Raw genomic sequence first — 10,052 nt, forward strand, 5'->3', positions numbered from 1 at the left:
GAAGAATGTGATACCATTGAACTTCCAGACTACTTAGCTGCGGCTCTTTAAATTTTAACTATAGTAACACACATTCCCTCACAGAAAGGAGATTGGGAAAATAGCTATTTTGAAATGTATTGCAGATGTAGGGAATAGCTTGTTTCCCATTATGTTGTTAGAATATTACACATTTGGAATAAGCCTTGCTTTTTCAACATGCATCATGTAAAATTACATGAAAGAAAATAGTTCAAAAATTACACAGGATTTCTCTTTCTTGATCTTGATGATGATGGTGATAATTGTGTTCTAGCTCAAAAAACAGACCTTCTTAGAATTTCTTATTTTTTTAAAACTGAATATTAAACAGATAATGCTTTGGTACTGCCTGTTGCAGACATAGGTCTACTAAACTAGAAAGATTATTTGAAGAGCAAATGGCAAAGGTTTCCTCACCATCCTGTGGAAATACATGAGTTACTCATTTCAGTACATCCGTACTTTCTCAACAGATGTAGCAGATTTGTTTCTAAAGGATATAGGAGTTCATTTTGTATATGAAACCATAGAACTGAAGTGCTAATGGCACTTCTGATTCAATTAACTTACTTGGTGAAGCTGCCAGGGAAACTAAATATGATGAGAACAAGAGGAATGACTGGATCAAATTAATAGAAATAGATCTTTTTGCAAGCAACATAATGATTCTGATCATCAACCTTGAAAAGTAAATTAGAACAAGCAAATTGCTGTTGAAAAATTCTTTCAGCACTCTGCTGTTGCTACTCAGCTAGTCATAGCTCAGCCAGAGGGAAGGAAAAAATGCACTCAGTTTTGCATTAACAAAGGAAACATTATTAAAGTGAATGTTTACATTGTGTTTATTGAAGTGTTGAAAGAATATTTGTTGCATCTTCAAGCAACCTTCTGCTCTCCAGACTATTACAGTGCATGAGTGATAATAAAAATGAGTCAGTCACTTGTACATTTTAGAAAAAATAAATAACTTTTAATGTAGTATTTCTCAACTGTGTTACTTCAAAATATTTAAGTGCTAAAGTTAATGTTACCTTCTCTGCTAAAGACTTGTCTCTAGGAAATATAGACCATTAAAAAAAAAAGAAAAATTTTAGAATTTTTCTAAAATTAGAAAAATAAATTTTAGAATTTTCTAAAGTTAGAATTTTAGCTTTTACCTTTCTAAAATCAACAATTTGAATCACTTATACTTTAGAAATTGAAATATAGTATTTAACAGGGATTAAAATACTATATCGTGCTTGGTCTGTTAGTATTATTGAATACAAGTTTAGCTTTCTGTAATCCCTTATGGATTGTCTGATTTTTGAACAACTATCTTCTTAGATTTACCAGCAAGACAAGTTATCGGCCTTTTCCCACATTTCACCCTAAACATGGTATCCGTCACAGTTATCAAAGATTAGCCCTTGATAAAGGCTCTTAAGAAACTCAGCCTGTTACTTCATGACTTACCATTTCTAAGTCTAGAAACAATAAAAAGATATCTTTGTCCATAATCAAAAAATGTTTAAAATAAAATAGATGCCATGCCTCTAATTCTGCTTTTGCTAAGGCAATAATTAGTAGAAGTGGTTAGTAATATTTGTAGCTTGTTAACTGACTGGAGCAAGAGGACTTTTTAATATGAATAATAGTGGTCTTGTGCCATAAGTACTTCCCTCATATTAAAATAGTGCATTATTTTATTTGATATTGAAGGTCTAAACACAATTGAACATAAGGTATAGCTTGGAATTTAAAACTGCTGAGCAGTATAGTTGAGAGGGAGACCATATTTTGGCCAATAAAAATTCATAATTAATGTTAAGCTTTGTGCTCACTATATGCCCTTCTGGGATTAGACACAAAGACAAAAAACAGTCCCATATTCTGAATGATACATTGTACCTCCTGCAATGTATTAGCATTATAGTGTAGAAGACTATTTCTATATGTTGTTAGTACAGAAACTGTCCAAAAACGTGATGGTTGAAGTTCCCCAGTCAGTTAAAGGGCACGCTGCGGGGGCAGCATATCTCCATGGGTCTATCTCTAGCAAACAGAATCCCAGAAACCTGAACATCTGATATAGCAGGAGATAAAGATTATAGTAAGTATATTCATGAGAGAATTTTTTTTTTTTTTTTTGCCTCCAGATGTGTGTGGTTTGGATATGTAGGGTAAATATAAATGTCTAATGAAAGTGATTACTATTATATTTGATATTTAATATATTAATACTGAAATACTAAGTTAAATAGAAAAACACTCCTACATACTAAGTATACATGTCTCCCACTGATTCCTCTTCTGCCTTCTTCACTGATTTTGAATGTGTTCTCAATTTGCTAGTATGAGATTTACCTCTGCCTTATTAATAAAGAAAATATGTCTATATAGAATTAGAAGAAAATATATATGTGAAGAAATGTTATATAATCTAACATCTGTATGCTATTGTGTCTTGGATTTACCAACTATCCTAATGTGTAATCAACTGATAAACTAAATTTTTCTTTTGGATAGTTCATGTGATAACTATAACCTGCTTTTTGCTAGCTAAAACTCTCTCAGACTAAAAGCTGTTCAGGCTTTATGATAGCTTCTTGAGCCAGACAGACTCCATCTTAGCGTCTTCATTTTAGTTATTTTCCCACCATTAAGTATGTAACTGTAGTATGTAGCTGGGGCAGGCTGGCACTGGGCACCTCCAGGAATGCATTTGTTGATAAGAAGTTAAGTGGTACCAGCAGAGCCTGGGAATGCAGGTGCTGTCGAGCGCCCAGAGCCCCCGTTATCTATAAGTTATATGTCTTTCGTGACAACTTTATCCCTCGCACCTGGCACTATTTTATTTCTCATGTACCAGTTTATCTTTTAACTTTTTTGCTTAGTCTGCTTTTGTGAAAAATTTGCTTCAGCTAGGTTCCTCCTCCCCTTCAAAACTAGGGTGAAAGAGACCACCTAACTTTTTTTTAGGGGCCGGGAGATTTTTGGGCGTTAGCCACCTCTCGGTCACCGGCATAATAAAGGACTCATAATTCAATCTCAGAGCGTGGCACATTCTTTGACTCGCTCAGGCACAACATTAACATCCAGAATGTCTACCTTGGAACACATTCTTATCCTTGTTTATTTTGAATATGTGTGTGTGTACATGTATGGAAAACAAGAAAAATACAAGCTCTGAGTAGCAGCCTCACATTGATTATATTAGTGTGCCAGTCTTTCCCCTACCTCCATAATATTTCAATCTTCTTGTGGACAATGACATTCATTTTCATATTTTTGTATTTCCGGTACCACCAGAAACACAAAAGTGTTGATTTAATAAAGTAGCAAAATGTTAAATGCATAATAAAGCAGATTGTCCTGTCACCTAAAACAAATTAGTGATGTTTGAGTAATTAGGGTTTTGCATGTGTATACAAAAGCCATTGTGCAAACAGTGGTTCAATCTGTATTGGGCACAGGTGAATTCTGCCCTGTGATTGCCATCTTTAACACTTCGGAGAATTTGTTGCCGTTTATGACACTGATCTTCAGACACACTGTGTAGAGCCTTGGCTTAAACTGTCAGACTGGCAACAGCTGAGGCTGCCCATCATAGGACACATTCCTTGCAGTTATGCTTCAGTGAACCTTAAAGCATTTGGCACTCATGTCTTAGAAATGTCATTCTGAAACACTCTACAACAGCTTTGTGGGCTCCCTGCTATTTACCAGAGTCAATCCTGATTTTGTTTGGTATAATATGACCTGATATGCTATGACTCTCCCTATCCGACCAAGCCACAGCTTTCAGTGATCCTCGTATACTGATGAAATGGAGTTGCCAGTATCCAAATATTCCAAGTGATTATTTAGAACATTTCCATTAACCATAAAGGCATAGCAGTATAGAGAAAATAATAGTCTTTGAAGTCACACAGGCCTGATTTCAAATCCCAGCTCTGCCATTTGCAAGCTGGGTGGTCCTGGATAAATTACTTAACCTTTGTGGTCTTTAGTTTCCTCCCAACTTCATAGGGTTATTGTGAGCATTGAATGATACAAAGTTCTAAGTGCATAGGTATTCAATTGGTGTTCATTCCCTTCTATAGCGGAGATTTATAATGGCCTTTTCATGGAACTGTCTCTACCTATAATTATGTGACTGTGCCTTCAGATTATCAAAATTATATGAATTGTCGATGTGCCCTTGGTTTTGAATGTTCAGCTCTGTATTGCAGAAATGCCTACTCAGTTGCCTGAATGGATCTTTGGAGTTAATAAAATGGCTGTAGAATTGAGGGGGTGTAAGTGTTTTGTAAAGTTTACCGAAGTTTAACAATTCATCATTATTCATGGAAAGACATTTACTCAAAATTCACAAATTATAAGAAAACAGTTATCTTCTACCAAAGGTGGGATTGAGTGAAAATAAAATTCATCCACAGGAACACTGAACAAATGTGGTAATAATGCAGGGACTATTGATAGAGCTCAGTTAACTTCTGGGGGTCTTTTATATTGTCTAACGTATGGTGTGTGTACCATTTATAACAAATTGCTGTTTGTGGAAGTCATTTCTTTTTAAGATGAACCATGATGAAACCTGAATTGGATGTCTGGTAAAGAGATGAATATGTTCAGAATATTCTAACACATGCATTATTACATAATGTACCAGGGCCTGGTTGGGGTGAGGAGGGTGAGAGACTGTGCAATTAGAATAAGTATCTGTTTTCCTAAAATTTACAGTCTAAAAGATGTAGAAATGCTTTGAGTACCAGCTGTTATCTCTTGGAATTTCTTGACTTTTTTCATAAAAAGATAGAAAAATATTAATTGACAACATAAAATTTTTTAGTATCAGATTGCTTGATTTATTCATGTGGTGAAACATTTGAGTTTTCAAATTTAGCTTCCTGAAAATCTGAAGTTTCAGAACAAGGGCACTTAAATTTCAGTAATGCTAAAAGAAATGGAAGATAATTTGTTCTCTTCTCACAGAAAAGACACATATTTGTTTTATTCTACCAGCATTTTGCCCAAATTTGCTCCATTGAATAAGGTATCCTAAGCTGCAGCCACAGATGACTGATGGCAGTGGATATATTCTTTCCATCTTCCCTAGGGCTGCATCTCTGCTACAATGCCAAGTTTCTCTCATGTTTGAAAGTAGGAAAGTAAAATGAAAGACATTGAAGCCTGGATTTGACCCCTCAGAAACTCCCGGAGACCACTCCCCCACCGCACTTGGAGCTTCCTGACTTCCCAGTCCTGGTAGGCCCCCCGCCCTCTAGGGAGGCACCGTTGGTAGTGCCTGAGAGCAGTCTTAGGAACTACATTTATTTCCATCCTTTAATAGTTACTTCTCTTTATGTCTTCTGTGTCTGACAAACACTTTGGTTTTACATTTTTAATAGTGATCTAAAGTTCTCTTTAGATAAATTTAAAATGAATTCATATTAAAAAATAAGTAAATTTTTTTGGTGGAGTATAGCCAACATAAAGGTTAAAACTCAAATGAGTGCACAGTAATCTTGGGTCTTTGTGAAAACCAAAGGTTGATGCTTAGGGAATCCAAAAGAAACATAACTTTTTATTATGCTACCTAAGACAGTTTTTCAGTAAAGCCTTTGGAGAGCTTAGTAAGCAGCGTAGTCAGTGAAGAATGTACTCTGGCTCTAGCATTAGATGGGCCATGTTTCAAATGCCATCTCTGCTTAAAGAGGTGTCCTGGGGCCCAGGGACCTCATTTATAAGATAGGAACCTTACCTCTTCAGATTGGTGTATGAATTAAATGACGCAGCACATACAACGTGAATGCTACATAGGTGATACTCATTCATTCTCTTTGACTCCCCTCAAATATCAATGTCAGCTGTTTCAATTAATGACTTATGAACTGAAAATAGGTCATCACAATTATTTACATTCCAATTATTGTTTGTAATGTTCTAGTAAAATAGGGAAAAGCCAAGTATTAAATCCTCATGTTTACTGCAACACATAGAAATCAAAAATTTGTGTCAATGGCAAAGTCAGGTTTAGATTTTCATCTAGTTAAGCTAAACAGTGCCACCTCCCCTGCCCACACACACACACACACACACATTAATATATATATGCTTGTAACAGATTATTTTCCTCTCTGGTTTGGTAAGTAGGAAACTGAGAGCTGAAATTCCTTTCTTTATTAGAGGTATGCAAAGCGTTTTCATGTACATGCTTTGTTAATAGCTTTGTATTGTCTTAATTTTTTTTTTTTTTTTTTTTTTTTTAAGCTTGGATCTCACTCTGTCACCTAGGCTGGAGTGCAGTGGTGTGATCATGGCTCGCTGCAGCCTCAACCTTCCGGGCTCAGCATTCCCCCTGCCTCGGCCACCCAAGTATCTAGGACTATAGGTGCACCACACCATGCCCAGCTAATCTTTAAAAGTTTTTTTTGTTTGTTTTTTATTTAAGAGATGGGGTCTCGCTATGTTGCCCAGGCTGATATGGAGCTCCTAGCCTTTAGCAGTCCTTCCACTTCGGCCTCCCAAAGTGCTGTGAGTACAGGTGTGAGTCACCTCTCCCAGCCTCAATCTATTTTTTATCTTGCATCCTATTGTACTACTGCCGTATCCTATTGTACTGATCTTTATTAATGTTATACTACTGTATCCTTTATAGTTTTCTCAAATCATTTTTGGAATGAGGCTGAGGATAATTATATATGCAAAAATAATGTCAATCCACTGCTGAGTAATGTTCTAAGCCAAATTTAAGAAACAAAGATTGGGGAAAATGTCATGTGATCCTAAAACTGATGTCAGATAATTCCCTGGTGGTTTCTAAATTTAAACATTTCATTCTTGCTCACACACATCTGTGTTATGCCACTGGTTGCTGCTTTAGATCAATAGCCCTTAAAATGTATTTCATTATTAAAAGAAAAAGGAGGACTCACATCATTAACAACTCTACCAGTTCAAATACATCTCTTTCAAATTAGCCTCCTCCAGAGATGATTCCAGTGTATCATAGCTAGAAAAATATTCAGGGGACCTCTCTTGCAAAAGCCTTCAAAGCTAATTTAGAAGCTACAAAAGAAAAATGAACCTCATAATTTCCTCTTCTGTTTAAATAAAAACCATTTTATCTTACATAATTAACCACCTTATATTCATGAGGCTCAATAAATCAAATATTTGGAAGAATGTGCCACATGGTTTAAAGGCCATTCACAAAGAAAAAGAAATTCCCAGAAATATTTGGCACAATGGCAGAATCATTGGAATAAGTGTGTAGTTAACCAAAGACTACTTTGAAGCTCAGTTGCAAGTTCTGGTATGTTTGTTTTTAAATGAATCTCAATAGTAGGGACACCCCATACAGCAGAATCCTTCATGTTTCTAGGAAGCCAAAATATTCAAAATATCAATTTTTATTTGTGTTCTGTTTGTACAAAGCATAAAGAAAAATTGTAAAAATAAAAATAATTATTTGGAAGTCTTTTATAGCAAATATCTATTTTGACAGGAAAATTACAGCAATTGTAACTGTAGTGTATAGCCTAGCACTGGGACTGCTTTAAATGAAGGGGAAATAAAAGTATTTGTGTATATGTTTTCATGTTCTAATTTGAAATACTCTATCAAGAGAAACTAAAAATTATGATTTACAGGTCATTCTCATTCTTATGGCAATCTTGTGGTTATTAGTACTTAATGTTAATATTTTCTGGCGTTTTTAAATTTTAATTTTTGTTAGCTATTCACCCACAAATGCAGTAAGGCTGACATAATTACCCCCTTTAATTCACAAAAGACATGTGTTTACCTATTCGTTATAATGCTTCTTATGCTGGCATGCTGTTACTGTGAAAGACTACTTTGAACACACAGTAGGTAAAATAATATTGTATATTGCACAGCAACTCCAATAACTGAATGCTAATTTAGCCAATCAAGACAAAGTAACTGCAATAATAATTCTTATCTTTTAACCAAATTAAATGGAACTCACATTGGACTTAAGTAGCTCCTTGCTTTAGCAATCACTAGAAAAATCAGCCAGCGAAGGTACAAAGTGTATTTGCAAAGCTGCAGCTAATTAAGAGATCTGAGTAGATCTCATTGTATTACCAATGTTGTAGGTATTAGTGTCATATCTAGAGTATTTGACACCTAAAGTGGATTTTTAAATACCCACCTCCGCAGGACAGAATTATTTTCAGTAATAATCATGAAAGGAACAAGAAAGATGGCTGAAAAAGGAGTGCAGATACTGAAAATCGTCTTTTATTGAAAATGTGTGTGTGCATGTATTCATAATAATCATGCCAGTACAAAAATTTTAAAAGGAAATATTATAGAATAAAAAATACCAATACTTTAAAATTATATTATGTATCTCAAAATGGGGGTAGGGTTTATACCTACATATTAGTCTGTTTCAATAATGCATAATAACATTACAGTAACTGATAACTGAATTTTAGTAAAACCAAATCACCTGCAAAAGGTACAGTTTAGACAGCTAGATTATACCACTGATGTAACATTCTGTTTTCTTGAGTTATTCTTCAGTTAAAAACAAATGGTTAGGCCAGAAACGATGACTCACACCTTTAATGCCAGCACTTTGAGAGGCTGAGATGAGAGGATATTTTGAGCCCAGGAGTTCAAGACCAACCTGGGCAACATAAGGAGACCCTATCTCTACTTAAAAATTTTTTTTTTTTTTTTTTTTTTTTTTGGAGACAGAACCTTGCTCTGTCATCCAAGTTGGAGTGCAGTGGCGTGATCTCGGCTCACTACAACCTCTGTCTCCTGGGTTCAAGTGATTCTCAAGTGACTACAGGCATGTGCCACCATGACCAGCTAATTGTTTGTATTTTTAGTAGAGACAGGGTTTCACCATGTTAGCCAGGATGGTCTTGATCTCCTAACCTTGTGATCTACCCACCTCAGCCTCCCAAAGTGCTGGGATTACAAGCATGAGCCACGGCGCCCGGCCCCTACAAATAATTTTTAAAAATTAGCCGGGTGTGGTGGTGCGAGCCTGTGGTTCTATCTACTTGGGAGGCTGAGGCAGGAGGGTTGCCTGAGCCTGGGAAGTCAAAACTGCAATGAGCTGTGATTGTGCCACTGCATTCCACCCTGGACAACAGAGCAAGATCTTGTCTCAAAATTTAAAAGAAGGGTTAACAATAAAGTAGTACCATTCAAATTTAGTAAAAGATGATGCTTCAAACAAAATTTGCCCTTCTCAAAAACATTACACCTCAGAGTTGGCATGCTGCTTCACTATGGTAATAAAAACTACACGGAATGACCTAACTGAAATAACTCGGGTTCTACTTCTTCATCTTTAAAATCACAGTACTAATTGTTAATTTCAGTTGTACTGCTTCAACATAGAAATTGCCTTCAAAGCAAGTTTCAGCACTTCTCAATTGTTACTTACTCTAAAACATAATGGGTGTAGCAGAGCCCTTTTGTGGGGGATTAACTGTATAATTGGAAATTGTCCAAATTAATTTATATGTAGGATACAATGTTTATTAAAGGATGTTATGAAGATATGCTCATTTGAAATTTTCATATGTTTTATTTCAACTCAACAGTAACCAGAGCAATTGTTTAGAATTTAACACGAGGTAGTTTACAGGATTATTATTTATGCTTTGTATAGTTTAGAATTGGCGACACATAGCGATAATGAAAAGCAGACACATTTTTGGTCAGTTTTATGACTGTGTACTTCTCTAAAGACATTGCATCCCCTTTGCCTGCATCAGGAAGGGACGACTGTGCCCTCCAACACTTTACTACATACCCGCATTTCATCTCTACCGACGAAAACATGCTTTGTTTTTTGCCAGGGACATCCAACTGCAGAAAACATTCAAAGATGTGCTGCACCAATCTCGAACATTGTATGTTCACCAACATTCACTTAGTGAGAAGGAGATCCAAGGGTGCTATCTGTTAGTAAATGAACAATTCTCATATAATTGTGTGTCAACCACATGCTTCCCAGGGCCTTTACACGACATGATTAGTTCTGCATCATA

Source organism: Sapajus apella, unplaced genomic scaffold (genome assembly GCF_009761245.1).
Source record: "Sapajus apella isolate SASKATOON/1434 unplaced genomic scaffold, GSC_monkey_1.0 scaffold74, whole genome shotgun sequence".
Lineage (NCBI taxonomy): Eukaryota > Metazoa > Chordata > Mammalia > Primates > Cebidae > Sapajus > Sapajus apella.